At 37.4% G+C, this 17,503-nt stretch overlaps 1 long non-coding RNA gene across 2 annotated transcripts in view; it reads right to left on the bottom strand.

Moving 5' to 3' along the window:
* LOC147380220 (uncharacterized) overlaps nucleotides 1-17,503 on the bottom strand; it is a 325,705-nt gene that overhangs the window by 111,389 nt on the left and 196,813 nt on the right. Inside the window, exon 5 of one of the 2 annotated variants that reach the window (XR_015167424.1) lies at nucleotides 10,296-11,015. The exons of the other annotated variant lie outside the window; for it this stretch is intronic. This is a non-coding gene — a long non-coding RNA (uncharacterized LOC147380220). Of the gene's footprint in view, nucleotides 1-10,295; nucleotides 11,016-17,503 lie in introns of those variants that run through there. 2 annotated transcript variants of the gene reach the window in all.

A 17,503-nucleotide genomic window follows, 5' to 3' on the forward strand; every position in this document is an offset into this window, starting at 1 on the left:
AAAAGGGGAGCAGCCATTTGCCCACTCATATTTACCCCATGCTTAGTATGCTACCACAGCATAAATTGTTCATTAAGTAAATGGTTGCTTTGTGAATATTTGAATATAAGCCAGAGTTGACTGGAAGTAGATGTTGTGTTTCTACTACTGAACAGCTGGGGTGGACCTAAGGTCTGCAATTATGGTCCATCACCAAAGGCTGAGCGGTCCAGGTAGGCTGAAGCAAATGCCAGCTCTTTTCCAGCTTCAGAGAGCAGAGGATCAAGCCTGATGAGGACTAAAGGAAATTCTGTAACCTAGAGGATAACCGTTGGCCCTGACGCGTCAGTAGCTTTACAGTTGTGCTTCCTTCACATTCTCACCTATAGGAGGCGCTACCAGGGCCTGGCACTGGATAAAGAGCAGAGAAATGGAGGGAAAAGAGCAATCAAAACTCCAGCCCGAGACAGCACACTTCCAAGTGCAAAGGGAAGGAAAATTCCAGGGACCGATAGGACAAAAGGGAAAAAGAAACTTCAAAAGCACAAAGGCACCATTCCCTTACAAATAAGGGCATGAATATTAATGGGCAGAGTCTACAGGACAATGGTTTGTAAAAGGAAGCCAACAGACTAGAATTATCTGTGGTCCTTAAATATTTTTATGTGCAGGATTTTAATATTTCTTAGAAGTCAAAAGCATTATTTTAGATATCTACTTATTCCATCTTTTTTCCTTTCTAAGACTCAGGAGCTGTTTATTAAAGGTAAAAATAGGATTGCAACAAACTTAAATTTTCTGAAAGTCGAATAAAAAACATTTAGGCAGATGTGAATAACTGTATACATACAATGCAGCATTAAAATACTTCCTCAGTGGAACACAGTGTTAAATGAATAAATTTTCCATAGTAGCACTGCTTTTCTGTTCAGTTTCTATTTTAATCTCTGACATTCATACACACCTCTATACACCTGAAAACATCTGTTACTACTTAGAAAAGAACAACTTTTATCAAAGTTTTTTAATACACCTGCATATCACACATTAAAAATCAAGTCTTTCACTCATTCCTTCTCTTTAAAATCAGGTCACTGTACTAATCAGCTATTCAGTCTTTTACTACTACCCGGTCTTTTTAAGAAGTCTTAACGTAACATTTTGGAGAAGGCAATGGCACCCCACTCCAGTACTCTTGCCTGGAAAATCCCATGGACAGAGGAGCCTGGTAGGCTGCAGACCATGGGGTCATGAAAAGTCAGACACGACTGAGCGACTTCACTTTCACTTTTCCCTTTCCTGCATTGGAGAAGGAAATGGCAACCCATTCCAGTGTTCTGGCCTGGAGAATCCCAGGGACGGGGGAGCCTGGTGGGCTGCCGTCTATGGGGTCACACAGAGTCGGACACGACTGAAGTGACTTAGCAGCAGCAGCAGCAGCAACTTAACATTTTCAAAAATACAAAATGACTGCATTTAAAGTTGAAATTAACTCATCTTTATTTTTAGCCATTTTAGCTGTGTGTGTGTGTGCTTGCTCTGTGTGTTTCTTCCAGGTTAATGAGCTTTGGAAGACATTTATCAGTTGTTGCCTGCCAAAAATTTTCTGGTTTTCTTTGGGTTTTAAAATCTCAGAATAATCTAGGTTTTTCTTTCTTATTCTTCTTAGTCTCCTTTTCTCTGTTTCTTTCTCTCCCATATAAAATTACCTCCCTAAGTACTGAGAACTCTGAGGTTTCAGACAATCAAGAAAAACAAAAGCATCATCTGAACATCTTTTAAAGTTGAAGCACACTCATATATCAATGAATAGCATGTGCTTTTGTCATTACAAGCAAAATTACAGCATTCTCTACTTCTAACTGCCAATAATGTAGGGATCAATCCAAAGAAAATGTCAGAAGCAATAATTAAATAAATGCCAATAGAATGACTTTATAATTTTCAAACCCAAGTCATAAAATGTTATATGATAAATACATTCATCTCATTAATACCTGGAAGCATTTTGTGGTACTAAGAATATGAAAGAATGCAAAAATCCATTAAGTTCCAAGTTCTTTAAACTTAGATGGAAAAAACACTTGAGATTTCAATGAACTTTTAAATTTTAGTTGGAAACATATATACATACATTTCTTAAGAGCTAAAGTAATACCTTCAATATACATGCTGTGTTGTGCTTAGTCACTCAGTTGGGTCCAACTCTTTGTGACCCATGGACTGTAGCCTGCCAGGCCCCTCTGTCCATGGGGATTCTCCAGACAAGAATACTAGAGTGGGTTTCCATGCCCTTCTCCAGGGGATCTTTCCAACCCAGGGATCGAACCCAGGTCTCTTGCATTGCAGGCGGCTTCTTGACCATCTGAGCCAGCAGGGAAGCCCTCAATATACATACGAAGGGATAACATGGGTGGAAGGACAGAGTTCCATTATGAGATAAGAGAATCAAGAAACCTGTGCCAACTGAGTTCCAGGGGCTATGAGCTTTGTGACTGCCTCCTTGAGGTTTGGAATCTCTGACATCAACTCTAAATAGGTTAGGTTTCCATTAGCAGCTACCCACCTCTCCAAAAGACAGAAAAGGAAAAGGGACCAGTCAATAAACAAGCCGCTCAAAGTCTCTTCTCATAATACACCACAGTCATGTAGTTGACATCATCTTGCTCAGCAGAAAGATTTAGAATTAAGTACAGAGTAACCTGAGTATCTTCAGTTACCGAGACAGTGCTTACATTCTCAGTGGGCATATATTTGTTCTTAATCAAGGGTGGCGGTGGTGGTTTAGTCACTAAATCATGTCCAACTCTTGCGACCCCATGGATTATAGTCTGCCAGGCTCCTCTGTCCGTGGGATTCTCTAGGCAAGAATCCTGGAGTGGGTTGCCGTATTCACAATTAAATATAGAAATATATAAAAGATTTAGAATCATGGAAGACAGTTTTGCATTAAGAAGGAATCAATGCATATTTGGAAATGTACACATTTGTAATACTTAAGCATTAGAGTAATAGTTTAAAGGTAAACTATTAAAGGTATAATTGAATATTTTGTATAGATATTTGATTTTAAATTTCTTACTTTATCATGAATAGCACTGGCACATTTACAAAACTTATGGATTCACCCTATTTATTGTTCTCTTAAGAACAAAATTATCAGGGAAATGTTGGATGTTATAGAAAATTGAAGAACTTAAAAATTAAAACAGTTTATATTACAATAAAATGCTAATTACAATAAAATTCTAAATATTAGAAATGCTTATGACCTATAATTCCATGTGCCGTAACTACAGAGCATGCACTCTCGAGCCCGCGAGCTGCGCCTACTGCAGCCCTCACACCTAGAGCCCGTGCTCTGCAATGAGAGAAGCCACCACAATGAGGAGCCACCACATTAGAAAGCAGCCCCCCTTGCTGCAATAGAGAAAGCCCACACACAACAACAAAACCCAGTGCAGCCAAAAATACGCAAATAAATACAAATTTTAGGAAAGAAATGCTTACGAATTATTACCTCTTCATAATTTCAAATGTAAAATATGCAATTAATTGCTTGATTTAGGCATAGTATTTTAAGTTGATATCTTATTGTTTATATAATGTTTTAGAATAACCAGAAGACATTTTGATTCATTTTATTTGTTAATCAGATTTGTAATAGTTATTTGCTGCTGCTGCTAAGTCGCTTCAGTCGTGTCTGACTCTGTGCCATCCCATAGACGGCAGCCCACCAGGCCCCACCGTCCCTGGGATTCTCCAGGCAAGAACATTGGAGTGGGTTGCCATTTCCTCCTCCAATGCATGAAAGGGAAAAGTGAAAGTGAAGTTGCTCAGTCGTGTCCAACTCTTAGTGACCCCGTGGACTGCAGCCTACCGATATCCCGAATTTTACTTACAGAAAATTGAGCATTTAAAAATGAAATATTTAAATTTATTAAGACATTTAAAGTATTTGAAGATGTTTTACATTTATTAAATGATGAAATATTATTTAAAACCTTTACGATAACTGCTAAACATTTATAGATTTATAAATAAAATTGGTAATGAAAAGCCTAAGGAAGGATAATTTTCTACATCTGTCATTTAGTAAATTGAATAACAAGTGTTAAAAATAAGCTCCAGAAGTGTTCTCTTCACATGAAAAGACAATAAGAAAAAATCAGAAGGGCTGTATGCATTTTAATTAAAAATAAGATATTTAACAGAGGACTGATAAATCTGCTTTCATGCAATTTACAGAGTTCAAAGAAACTTCAAGATGGAATGTAGTTTATTTTCTGTGGCAGATTTTGACCAACTCTTCATTTGATACTAATTAATCTAAGTCTTCCATCTACCTACATTCCTATAAAAATATATTTTTCAAAGCCACTCATTGTATTGTACACATATATATATTCCTTCTCTTCTTCAGTCACATTCAAAGTACAAAGCTTATATAGGGTGAATTTAGACTGACAAGCAAATGTGCTTATTATAAATTCACAAAGAACCCCTTTTCACTTATTAGTCAAAAATGTTCCTTCATGTTGCTCTATAGACAGGTGTAGAAGGATAAGTCTCATTAGGAAGTATTCTCCAACAGATAAAATGCTTGTGTAAGCTTATTAGTATGCTCTTTTTACACGAAAGGTAATTGAAAGTTTCTCCGAATGGCTTTTTCTTAAGGGAAGAGGATAAAAGCAGATGTTTTCATCACAAGCACCATTTACCAAGCAACCTAAAATGTATGGCATTTATATGAAACAAAAAATCAAAAAGAATTGTATTCAAAACCACTGCTCTTATCAACTGGACTCCCAATGAATAGAAAAATTATTACTGTATTTCTCTTTCAACTCAATCCATCACCCTTCAGAATGACTACCTCAATCTTTATATGTACGATCCTCTACATCCCCTCTATTCTCCTTACACTGTGTCTTTTTCTTCCTTGATATAAATAGAATCCATGAAAAGGAAACTGCAGCATGCTTCTCTAAACCAGTCTAAGGCCAATCTGTACTGTGACCACGTCCTCTATCTGCTCAGATGTATTACAGAATCAACTGTCTTAAAATAAATAAATGAATGAATAAACAAATTTCCCTGGGATATTTCAGACTTGGTTTCAAGATTCCCTGGAAGATTTCACATGGATATGAAGATGAATATGTAACAGAATTATCTTGGGATCAGTACCCAGGAAAGAAGGGGAGAACAGCATGATAAGAAAGGTAATGGGAGAAACTGGACTTCATGCAATGCTAGTGAAGCTGGATCAACACACTGGAGTGGTATACAGGCCCAGTTCAAGTTGAAGCAAGGAGTTGGGCCTTAAAACACCCACATAAGCAGCCTGTTGTAGGTCATTCCTAGCAAAGATGCAGCCTTCTGTATGGCAGTGTTTTTAGCCAAAGCAAATCCCAAAGAAGATTGTTGTCATAACACCCACAATACAATGGGACCCCGTTTTCATGACGCTCTTCACACTTCTACAACCCCTGTTTCTAGAAGGACCTTTACCAGATCCTACTCCATGGCATTTTAATTTATTTTTATTTTTATTTATTTTTTTTCCCAGAATTTTTAAATGTTGGAGTACCTCATGATTCCTTTTCACCCCTCATCCTATAATATATTCTCTCAAGTCAATCTCATCTTCCATGCTTTTAATAATCACAGGCTGCAGTAATTCCAATATGTATCTATAAAAGACGTGTCTTCTAGCCCTACACATAAAAAACTGTAGAATTCTACCCATGACTCCTTCTACCTCCTACTTTTTCCCAAACAATATACTTTTTTATTCTTGTCATACACAGAGAAGCTAGAATGCAACTTTTAAAAAATAATTAGATCATATTACTTTTCAGCTACAATCTTTCTGTGGCTCCCCATTTCCCTTCAGAAAAAGCAAAAGGTTCTGAAAATTGACTCTTCCAAAGCTCTGCACACTGTGATTCACTTTTCCCCCCACTTCCTCTATTTAATTGTATTCAATCCAGTTTTCTCCCTAACCCCTTCCATGAGACTAGTTTGTATTTATACATAAAGTCTCAGTTTAAATGAGACTTTTTAAAGAAAATCCTTCATTCATTTTTTCCCCAGAGTATTCTAGGGATTTTACCTAGAATCTCATTTTATCTTCGTGTTAATTGAAATGGCAATTTATACAATTTTTTATTTCAATGTTTTTTCTATTTGACTGTAAGTTCCAAGAAGGCTGGGAGAAAAGTCTATCTCAAGTGCTTAGCAGAACGTTTGATATACAGAAATATTTATATGTATGTATATGCTGAACAAAGCAGCATGACCCCAAAAATGGATTATTTGATAGGTAGGATTTAATTAGGATTAGTGTCAGAGGTCTATTGGGATACAATGGAGAGGGATAAGCACCTATTACTAGAAGAAAGAAGAAAATCTCAATGAAAAACAGGGGCTAGAAATCCGAAGATGACATAGAAGGTAGCAAAATAATTTGCTTTTCTGAAGTTGGCTAAATGACTAAGCTACAAAACAAGCATGACTAAGTTCCTCACAATAAAACACCTAAATACTGCGAAGCAGGAACTTTCCTGGTGGCCCAGTGGCTAAGACTCTATTCTCCCAAAGCAGGGGGTGAGGGTTTGATCCCTTGTAAGGGAACTAGGTCCCACATACCATAGCCAAGAGTTCACAGGCTGCAACTAAGAGCTGGCACAGTCAAATAAATAAACAAATAAATAAATGCTATGAACTAATAGGGCTTCCCTGGTGGCTCAGATAGTAAAGAATCTGCCTGTAATGCAGGAGGCCTGGGTTTGATCCCTGGGTTGGGAAAATTCCCTGGAGGAGGGCATAGCAACCCATTCCAGTATTCTTGCCTGGAGAATCCCCATGGACAGGGGAGCCTGGCTGGCTACAGTCCATAGTGTCTCAAAGAGTGGGACATGGCTGAGCACCTAAGCACACAGCACATGGACTAATAGAAACAAGGTTTATCTTGACTTTCTGGCTGAATAGCAGTACATAGAGATAAAGAATATATTTTGTAAATGAGAAAGCAGTTATAAAAAAGTGAAAGTTGCTACAAAACCATTGGCTAAAAAGCAGCATATTGAACTAGTTTCTTTCTGACCCCTGAACACACCATTTATACTACACCAGCGCTATCTCAAAGAAATGCTAAGTAGTTTATAATAATGCACACCAACTAATTTTTTTTCTCAGCCCCAGGAGTAACCATTCTGACTCCATCTTTAGAAATTTAAGTGAAAGGAAAAGGAAGAGGAAACTAGCTTTGAAGAATGCTAGGATAACAAAATGACTTGGGTTTTTGCCTGTTTCTGTGGAAGTGGAGCATATAAACCAGCAGCAGAGAGTAAAGGAGACACATGAATTAGAAATGTGCCAACACTGTGCCCTTATATGTGATGGGCAAGATCAAATGAGAATTTCAATCAGGACTGTCACTTTTGGAGGAGATCAATTCCAACTGAAAATGAGCACAGACCGCCAAATGCAGATGGGAATTATATGACATATCAAGGTACAGTTCTGTGAAACATACTCTGAGCAATATGGCTTACATAGTCAACATGCATTTATTTAACTGCACTCAACTAATGTATGCCTTGAGAAGCAAATACATCAAACACTGAGCCTTAACAGACTTTTGAAAGAAAAAAGGGATTTTCTTGTTGCTGTTAAACAGTCCACTGATTAGTTTGTAACATAGAAGAGAAACGCTAGCCCAGCACATCTTTAGCTTCTAATCATGCTTTAAGTCTTTTTTTTTTTAATTTTTAAACTTTACATAATTGTATTAGTTTTGCCAAATATCAAAATGAATCCACCACAGGTATACATGTGTTCCCCATCCTGAACCCTCCTCCCTCCTCCCTCCCCATACCATCCCTCTGGGTCGTCCCAGTGCACTAGCCCCAAGCATCCAAAAGAACAGAGCATCATCCATGAGTAACCTGCTCTAAATCATTTTAGGATAATCCATGCCAAGATAATACTGATGACATCTGCCTTGAGACTTGTCTAAGGGAAGTCTAATATCAAAAAGGATTTTAGTACAGGTTCATTAATTCCACAAACATTGTTTTTTAAACATCAAACATATGCCAGGCATTGTCTTAGGAAGAGGGGATTTAGAGAGGGAAAGAAAGGTATACTGCATGATGCCTGATAGAGGAAGACAAATAATCAAACGCAGTAAAATGCAACACATACAAAGACAGAAATGCATGAAGTCTGAAAATTGGCACACATGAGAAAAAATTAGTCACTTCGACATACTGAAAGCAGCTCTTCTGTCCCTTTTCTGTTTGCTCACTTCTGTCCCGAACGTTAAAAGAACCTAATTATAGGAATGAGATCACTATGCAATTTAACCTAACTCCTACCTACGCTCTCCTGAATACACACCATGCCTTGCCTAACCTGTTGATTCTTTTTCCTAGATAAAAATAAGAATGAATGAAGAATTTAGTAGTTAAAGAATGACTAGCACACTACTCCCAACAGCCCCCTTACCAACCCTGCAGACAGATCACGCAGGCAATAAACTGTTAAGTTACCCAAAAGTTCATTCAGTTTTTCTATAAGATGCTATGGAAAAACCTGAATGAATTTTTGGGCCAACCTAATATATGATGACAGAGCCAGCCTGCACTCAGTGGGGAGCGATGCAGAACCCAACCTCCTGCCTCAGTGAGTCACTGAGACTCTTGGCCTGGATGAACAGGGTCTGCAGAGCTCGTCTTGCGACACAAGTTCACCTTGTCCTCAGACTGCAGGCTTTTCGCATTAAAGCATCTGTACTTTCTATTAACACTTGCCTCTCAAACTATTGGCTTTTGAGCAGTAAGCAGCCAAGCCTAAGTTCAGTAACAATAAGAAAAGGCAATTCTAAGGAAGATTTATTTAAGTGTTAATACTTAAGCTAAGACTGTAAAGAGAAGCAGTGTCTCTGGACATGACTTGGGGCAGAGAGGGAGTAAAATAAGTCAGAGATCAAAATAAGATGCTTCAACAGGGAGAGCTGAAATAGCAGAGTCTTACAGGTTTGGCCCACATTGTAATTGGGAGATTTACAAGCAGTTTGATTGGCTGGGGCATAGGCTGAGAGATAGGGCATGATAAATTGTATCTGGAAACAAGTCAGGGTTTTCAGCGTCAAACCAAGAAATTTTCGTGCTTTTTTATGTGCCATGGGAAGACACTGAAAGGCTTTAAGCAAAACAATGACACTACATCATATAAATACAGATTTAAGTTAGTAACACAAAACATTTCTTTATCCCATGAATTGAAAAGTAGAATTATGCAATTACCTGCAAATACGTACTTTTCACCCCCACCAAAATATTATAGCAAACAGGATTGATGACAGTTATTAAGTATCGAACATTGTTCCCTCCTGCAACAACAGATTTCCAATTTTATTCTTTCAGTTCTGAGTGTGCCTATTTCCAAGGAAGTATAACCCAAATCTCCACATCTTATCATCTGAAATCAGTGCAAGTGACTTGCTTATCTTGAAGAGAGAGAGAGAGAGAGAAGTACAAGACCAACAGAAGCATGTAGTTCCCCTGAATTAACCCACTGAGCTATGTGAGAAAAAGGTGATTAGTCAGAAATTTCAAACTATTTTTTACTTAATGTGGTAATCACAAGCAAGCAGGTACTTTTTTTATTTCTACAGGAAATCACAGAGAGAAAAACTTGAAGCTCACACTTCTGAGCCCTCAAAGGAAATGCTATCAGAAGCAGCAGTCCTTTTTTCCAAAGGCCACTGGGAATCGTTCCTAAAAGCAGTGCAGTGAAAAGTGAAAAGCCAACTACCAGTTGACTACCAGTCAACATGCCTACACCTCTTTCTAGTGTCTATCACTCCTCCCACTGGGAGCTGAAGTCTATTTCCTCCAGTCTTGAATCCAGGCTGCGCATGTCCAACGGAAGTGACAACAGTCAAGTGAGATTTCTGAGCTCAGGTCCTCTAGCTATTACTTTTCATCTTGGAACCCAACTCTCACACAGAAAATCCACATTGTTTTTGCCAGAGATGGTGGATGCATGGAAAGATAGGCCCTGGGGGAGGGGAGACCCAAGTACAAAAGAGTCTACATAGAGGAGAACCGTGGCAATGAAGGCAACAGCAAGCCCACAACCCCTAGATAACTAAATTAGGTTAAGTGGAATCTTCCAGCTTCAGTTCAGCTGTCCATCCAGAACCTTGTCAAGCATACATAAGCTATCTCTGCCTGCTGCTGCTGTTGCTGAGTCGCTTCAGTCATGTCTGACTCTGTGCGACCCCATAGACGGCAGCCCACCAGGCTCCCACGTCCCTGGGATTCTCCAGGCAAGAACACTGGAGTGGGTTGCCATTTCCTTCTCTAATGCATGAAAGTGAAAAGTGAAAGTGAAGTCGCTCAGTCGTGTCTGACTGTTAGCGACCTCATGGATTGTAGCCCACCAGGCTCATCCATCCATGGGATTTTCCAGGCAAGAGTATTGGAGTGGGGTGCCATATCTCTGCCTAGTCCTGCCCAAATCACCATCCCACAGAATTGTGAGCAATAAAATAGCTGTGGTTTCAAGCCATTATGTTCTGGGTCATTTATTATACAGAAAACAGGTAATCAATACATGTGCTAACATACCTATTGCCACCTTTTCAAAGAAAAGCCCCAGCAGAGACCAGGCTGCCATGTGGAAGATTTCTGTGGGCTAAATAATAGTACAAAAGCATCGGTCAACATGCCTATGCCTCTTTGTACAGTAGAGGACACAGAGGCAAAGCCGCAGGAGCAGGCACTGCACTCGACAGGAAACACAGGAAGTCAGTGTACAAAGAGCTGCAGGTGACCCACTGGCCTTTTCAAAGCTTACACCAATAAGCAGAAGCAAGAGTCCAGCAAATCCTAGGCAGTGATATATGTCTGCCACAGATGAATCAGGCCCGACCAAGCAGGAATCTTGGCCAAAGAAAGATATAAAATCCACTGAAAACCCTGGACCAGTTTTTCCTTTAGACGTATGGGCCAGCTATACTAAAAAAAAAAAAAAAAAAAAAAGTTTTTTAATCTTTCATTGAAGAAGCAAAGAAAAAATAAAAACCCTCAATTTTATTGATATTACATCCACTTTATGATGTTTTAGAAGTTTTGTTTATTCTTAGTGCGAAAACCAGTCAGAATGTGTACAATTTCTCTTATCTTTCTTTTTAAAGCTTCAACATAGAAGTTTTACAATAATGCTTCAACACAGAAATTTTATAATATATTATACATTGTAATATTAAATCTTTACTACCCTGAAACAAGCAGGGTCATAATAGTATCACAAACTTCAACGTGTGTGATAAGAATGTTGCCTTTTGAATAACATTATGGTCTGTGTGGAGCACCCCAATATGTAATGATTTAAGCCAGCACGATATAACATTTTAAAAGTTTGTACACTAGAAATTTTAAAAGTGCTTAGTTACAGATTTTCAAATATTTATGAGACACTAATAAGATGCGATGATTCTTCTGGACACTTAACAAACCGAGGTGAGCAAAACAAATAGAAATGACAAAGATTTATTACTCTTCCATGATAATTTCCATTTTAATTATTTTCTGGCTTCAAAGTAATGGAAAATTTTTAACAAAAACGAAATATATTTGTTCCTTGTTCCTTTCTTCTAAATAAAATCCTCTTCCCCCACCTTTAGTTAAGCTAAATAAGTTTGTTTTATATGCAGTTGCTTTGTATTTCAAGAACAATTAGATAGATACACAGAGAGATAGACACATTATACATGACGGATGATTAATTGCAACTCCTGATACTTGATTAACCAAAAAGGTGGTCTCCAAACAATTTGCCAAGTAAACATCACAGCATCACTGTCAGAAACAGCCCCCAAAAGTCACAGCAGAATCTGGGTGCTAGTGATCTGATTTTAATTTCAAACATTTGACCAGACTTATAGACCAAATTTAAATAGCACATGCTTTTTTTTTTTTTTTTTTGGATGTAAAAATATTGCATCAAATTTTTGTAATCCTTGCATTTTTCTTACACAGTTTGAATCTAGGCAGCTGCTTATGTTATTAAGAGATTCTAAGGTTTTGATAGAGTAGTGAGCTTTGATAGGTCTTTTTTGTCTCTTTAAACAATATTCAAAATCCTGAAGGCACTTATGTCTGAACTGTTATAACCTACAATACCATTGCAATGGTATTTCCTGTGATAGTTAAAAATTTTGTCTGAGTTTTATTATATTGCACTTACCTCAAGATTTTCTTAAAGCACGTCCCGGTTCTTTGGAGATTTTCAAAGTCTGTTTAACAGCTTTTCTTATTCATTAGCAACTTCCTTTAGAATCTACTAATGAGTCTCTATGGCGTTCGAGTTCTGTCAGTCACGGTGCTTTTTAATATCTTTATCACATTTTTGGGAATGCTTCTGTTACTTTTCACTTCACTTATAAGCATAATGATTTTTCTTGCATATATGACTGCTAAAACTGTTATGTAACTCTTACTTGAATCTACATTTTGTCTAATTATGAGTCACTTAGGTCCTCCACAGATCATAGGAGCCTACTGTTTTTCAGAGAACAAGACCTAGTTGAGTTTTACCAACTAAAAACGGGCACTTGTCATCTGCCTCTACAAGGATGAGGTCACTAGCCGCTGTAGTTCCTGGCCTTCAACACACCCTCAAAGGACATCAGGAATAAGGCAACTCTGTGTTTTGGGAAAAACTGGAGGGATAGGTCTTCAGATAGTTAGACAATTTTAAGAGAAGATATTAAAAGTCCAAACTCTTGCAGCTTCTCATATTGAGAAAAGTACTCATTAACAGAGACACCGGCTTCTTGTGACCAGCAGCAAGCTTCTGCCAAAATTTGTGCTTGACCGCACATGCCATGTTTCCTGAAATCATATATATGATGACCTTTTCCCCCACTTATTTGGAGCATTTTCTCAGAGCTCTCTGAGATCCTGTCTCCTGGGTTATGGTCTTTGGTCCCCAAAAAACTTAAATCACAACTCTCACATTGTGTTTTTGTTTGTTTGCTTGTTTTTTGGTTAATAGTTCTCTGTAATATTATCCTCTCTTATACATGCTTTTTCAGAATATATTTGAGATGAAATGTCCTATAGATATCAATTAGGTCTAACTGGTCTATTGTATCGTTTAAAGTTTGTGTTTCCTTGTTAAGTTTCTGTTTAGTTGATCTATCCATAGGTGTGAGTGGGGTATTAAAGTCTCCCACTATTATTGTGTTATTGTTAATTTCTCCTTTCATACTTGTTAGCATTTGTCTTACATACTGCGGTGCTCCCGTGTTGGGTGCATATATATTTATAATTGTTATATCTTCTTCTTGGATTGATCCTTTGATCATTATGTAGTGACCGTCTTTGTCTCTTTTCACAGCCTTTGTTTTAAAGTCTATTTTATCTGATATGACTATTGCTACTCCTGCTTTCTTTTGGTCCCTATTTGCATGGAAAATCTTTTTCCAGCCCTTCACTTTCAGTCTGTATGTGTCCCCTGTTTTGAGGTGGGTCTCCTGTAGACAACATATGTAGGGGTCTTGTTTTTGTATCCATTCAGCCAGTCTTTGTCTTTTGGTTGGGGCATTCAACCCATTTACGTTTAAGGTAATTACTGATAAGTATGATCCCGTTGCCATTTACTTTATTGTTTGGGGTTCGAATTTATACACCATTTTTGTGTTTCCTGTCTAGAGAATATCCTTTAGTATTTGTTGGAGAGCTGGTTTGGTGGTGCAGAATTCTCTCAGCTTTTGCTTGTCTGAGAAGCTTTTGATTTCTCCTTCATACTTGAATGAGATCCTTGCTGAGTACAATAATCTGGGCTGTAGGTTATTTTCTTTCATCATTTTAAGTATGTCTTGCCATTCCCTCCTGGCTTGAAGAGTTTCTATTGAAAGATCAGCTGTTATCCTTATGGGAATTCCCTTGTGTGTTATTTGTTGTTTTTCCCTTGCTGCTTTTAATATTTGTTCTTTGTGTTTGATCTTTGTTAATTTGATTAATATGTGTCTTGGGGTGTTTCGCCTTGGGTTTATCCTGTTTGGGATTCTCTGGGTTTCTTGGACTTGGGTGATTATTTCCTTCCCCAGTTTAGGGAAGTTCTCAACTATTATCTCCTCAAGTATTTTCTCATGGTCTTTCTTTTTGTCTTCTTCTTCTGGAACCCCTATGATTCGAATGTTGTAGCGTTTAATATTGTCCTGGAGGTCTCTGAGATTGTCCTCATTTCTTTTAATTCGTTTTTCTTTTATTCTCTCTGATTCATTTATTTCTACCATTCTATCTTCTAATTCACTAATCCTATCTTCTGCCTCTGTTATTCTACTATTTGTTGCCTCCAGAGTGTTTTTAATTTCATTTATTGCATTATTCATTATATATTGACTCTTTTTTATTTCTTCTAGGTCCTTGTTAAACCTTTCTTGCATCTTCTCAATCCTTGTCTCCAAGCTATTTATCTGTGATTCCATTTTAATTTCAAGATTTTGGATCAATTTCACTATCATTATTTGGAATTCTTTATCAGGTAGATTCCCTATCTCTTCCTCTTTTGTTTGGTTTGGTGGGCATTTATCCTGTTCCTTTATCTGCTGGCTATTCCTCTGTCTCTTCATCTTGTTTAAATTGCTGAGTTTGGGGTGTCCTTTCTGTATTCTGGCAGTTTGTGGAGTTCTCTTTATTGTGGCTTTTCCTCGCTGTGTGTGGGTTTATACAGGTGGCTTGTCAAGGTTTCCTGGTTAGGGAAGCTTGTGTCGGTGTTCTGATGGGTGGAGCTGTATAGACCTAATTGATATCTATAGGACATTTCATCCCAAAACAATGAATTTCACCTTTTTCTCAAGCGCACATGGAACCTTCTCCAGGATAGATCACATCCTGGGCCATAAAGCTAGCCTTGGTAAATTCAAAAAAATAGAAATCATTCCAAGCATCTTTTCTGACCACAATGCAGTAAGATTAGATCTCAATTACAGGAGAAAAACTATTAAAAATTCCAACATATGGAGGATGAACAACACCCTGCTGAATAACCAACAAATCACAGAAGAAATCAAAAAAGAAATCAAAATTTGCATAGAAACGAATGAAAATGAAAACACAACAACCCAAAACCTGTGGGACACAGTAAAAGCAGTCCTAAGGGGAAAGTTCATAGCAATACAGGCACACCTCAAGAAACAAGAAAAAAGTCAAATAAATAACCTAACTCTACACCTAAAGCAACTAGAAAAGGAAGAAATGAAGAACCCCAGGGTTAGTAGAAGGAAAGAAATCTTAAAAATTAGAGCAGAAATAAATGCAAAAGAAACAAAAGAGACCATAGCAAAAATCAACAAAGCCAAAAGCTGGTTCTTTGAAAGGATAAATAAAATTGACAAACCATTAGCCAGACTCATCAAGAAACAAAGGGAGAAAAATCAAATCAATAAAATTAGAAACGAAAATGGAGAGATCACAACAGATAACACAGAAATACAAAGGATCATAAGAGACTATTATCAACAATTATATGCCAATAAAATGGACAACGTGGAAGAAATGGACAAATTCTTAGAAAAGTACAACTTTCCAAAACTCGACCAGGAAGAAATAGAAAACCTTAACAGACCCATCACAAGCACGGAAATTGAAACTGTAATCAAAAATCTTCCAGCAAACAAAAGCCCAGGTCCAGACGGCTTCACAGCTGAATTCTACCAAAAATTTAGAGAAGAGCTAACACCTATCCTGCTCAAACTCTTCCAGAAAATTGCAGAGGAAGGTAAACTTCCAAACTCATTCTATGAGGCCACCATCACCCTAATACCAAAACCTGACAAAGATCCCACAAAAAAAGAAAACTACAGACCAATATCACTGATGAATATAGATGCAAAAATCCTAAACAAAATTCTAGCAATCGGAATCCAACAACACATTAAAAAGATCATACACCATGACCAAGTGGGCTTTATCCCAGGGATGCAAGGATTCTTCAATATCCGCAAATCAATCAATGTAATACACCACATTAACAAATTGAAAAACAAAAACCATATGATTATCTCAATAGATGCAGAGAAAGCCTTTGACAAAATTCAACACCCATTTATGATAAAAACTCTCCAGAAAGCAGGAATAGAAGGAACATACCTCAACATAATAAAAGCTATATATGACAAACCCACAGCAAACATTATCCTCAATGGTGAAAAATTGAAAGCATTTCCTCTAAAGTCAGGAACAAGACAAGGGTGCCCACTTTCACCATTACTATTCAACATAGTTTTGGAAGTTTTGGCCACAGCAATCAGAGCAGAAAAAGAAATAAAAGGAATCCAAATTGGAAAAGAAGAAGTAAAACTCTCACTATTTGCAGATGACATGATCCTCTACATAGAAAACCCTAAAGACTCCACCAGAAACTTCCTAGAACTAATCAATGATTATAGTAAAGTTGCAGGATATAAAATCAACACACAGAAATCCCTTGCATTCCTATACACTAATAATGAGAAAACAGAAAGAGAAATTAAGGAAACAATTCCATTCACCATTGCAACGAAAAGAATAAAATACTTAGGAATATATCTACCTAAAGAAACTAAAGACCTACATATAGAAAACTATAAAACACTGGTGAAAGAAATCAAAGAGGACACTAATAGATGGAGAAATATACCATGTTCATGGATTGGAAGAATCAATATAGTGAAAATGAGTATACTACACAAAGCAATTTATAGATTCAATGCAATCCCTATCAAGCTACCAACAGTATTCTTCACAGAGCTAGAACAAATAATTTCACAATTTGTATGGAAATACAAAAAACCTCGAATAGCCAAAGCGATCTTGAGAAAGAAGAATGGAACTGGAGGAATCAACCTACCTGACTTCAGGCTCTACTACAAAGCCACAGTTATCAAGACAGTATGGTACTGGCACAAAGACAGAAATATAGATCAATGGAACAAAATAGAAAGCCCAGAGATAAATCCACGCACATATGGACACCTTATCTTTGACAAAGGAGGCAAGAATATACAATGGATTAAAGACAATCTCTTTAACAAGTGGTGCTGGGAAATCTGGTCAACCACTTGTAAAAGAATGAAACTAGAACACTTTCTAACACCATATACAAAAATAAACTCAAAATGGATTAAAGATCTCAACGTAAGACCAGAAACTATAAAACTCCTAGAGGAGAACATAGGCAAAACACTCTCTGACATACATCACAGCAGGATCCTCTATGACCCACCTCCCAGAATATTGGAAATAAAAGCAAAAATAAACAAATGGGACCTAATTAAACTTAAAAGCTTCTGCACATCAAAGGAAACTATTAGCAAGGTGAAAAGACAGCCTTCAGAATGGGAGAAAATAATAGCAAATGAAGCAACCGACAAACAACTAATCTCAAAAATATACAAGCAACTCCTACAGCTCAACTCCAGAAAAATAAATGACCCAATCAAAAAATGGGCCAAAGA

This window comes from Bos grunniens, chromosome 1, assembly GCF_055505025.1.
Source record: "Bos grunniens cultivar Pamir isolate PY7600 chromosome 1, Bosgru_T2T1.0, whole genome shotgun sequence".
In the NCBI taxonomy this organism is placed as follows: Eukaryota; Metazoa; Chordata; class Mammalia; order Artiodactyla; family Bovidae; genus Bos; species Bos grunniens.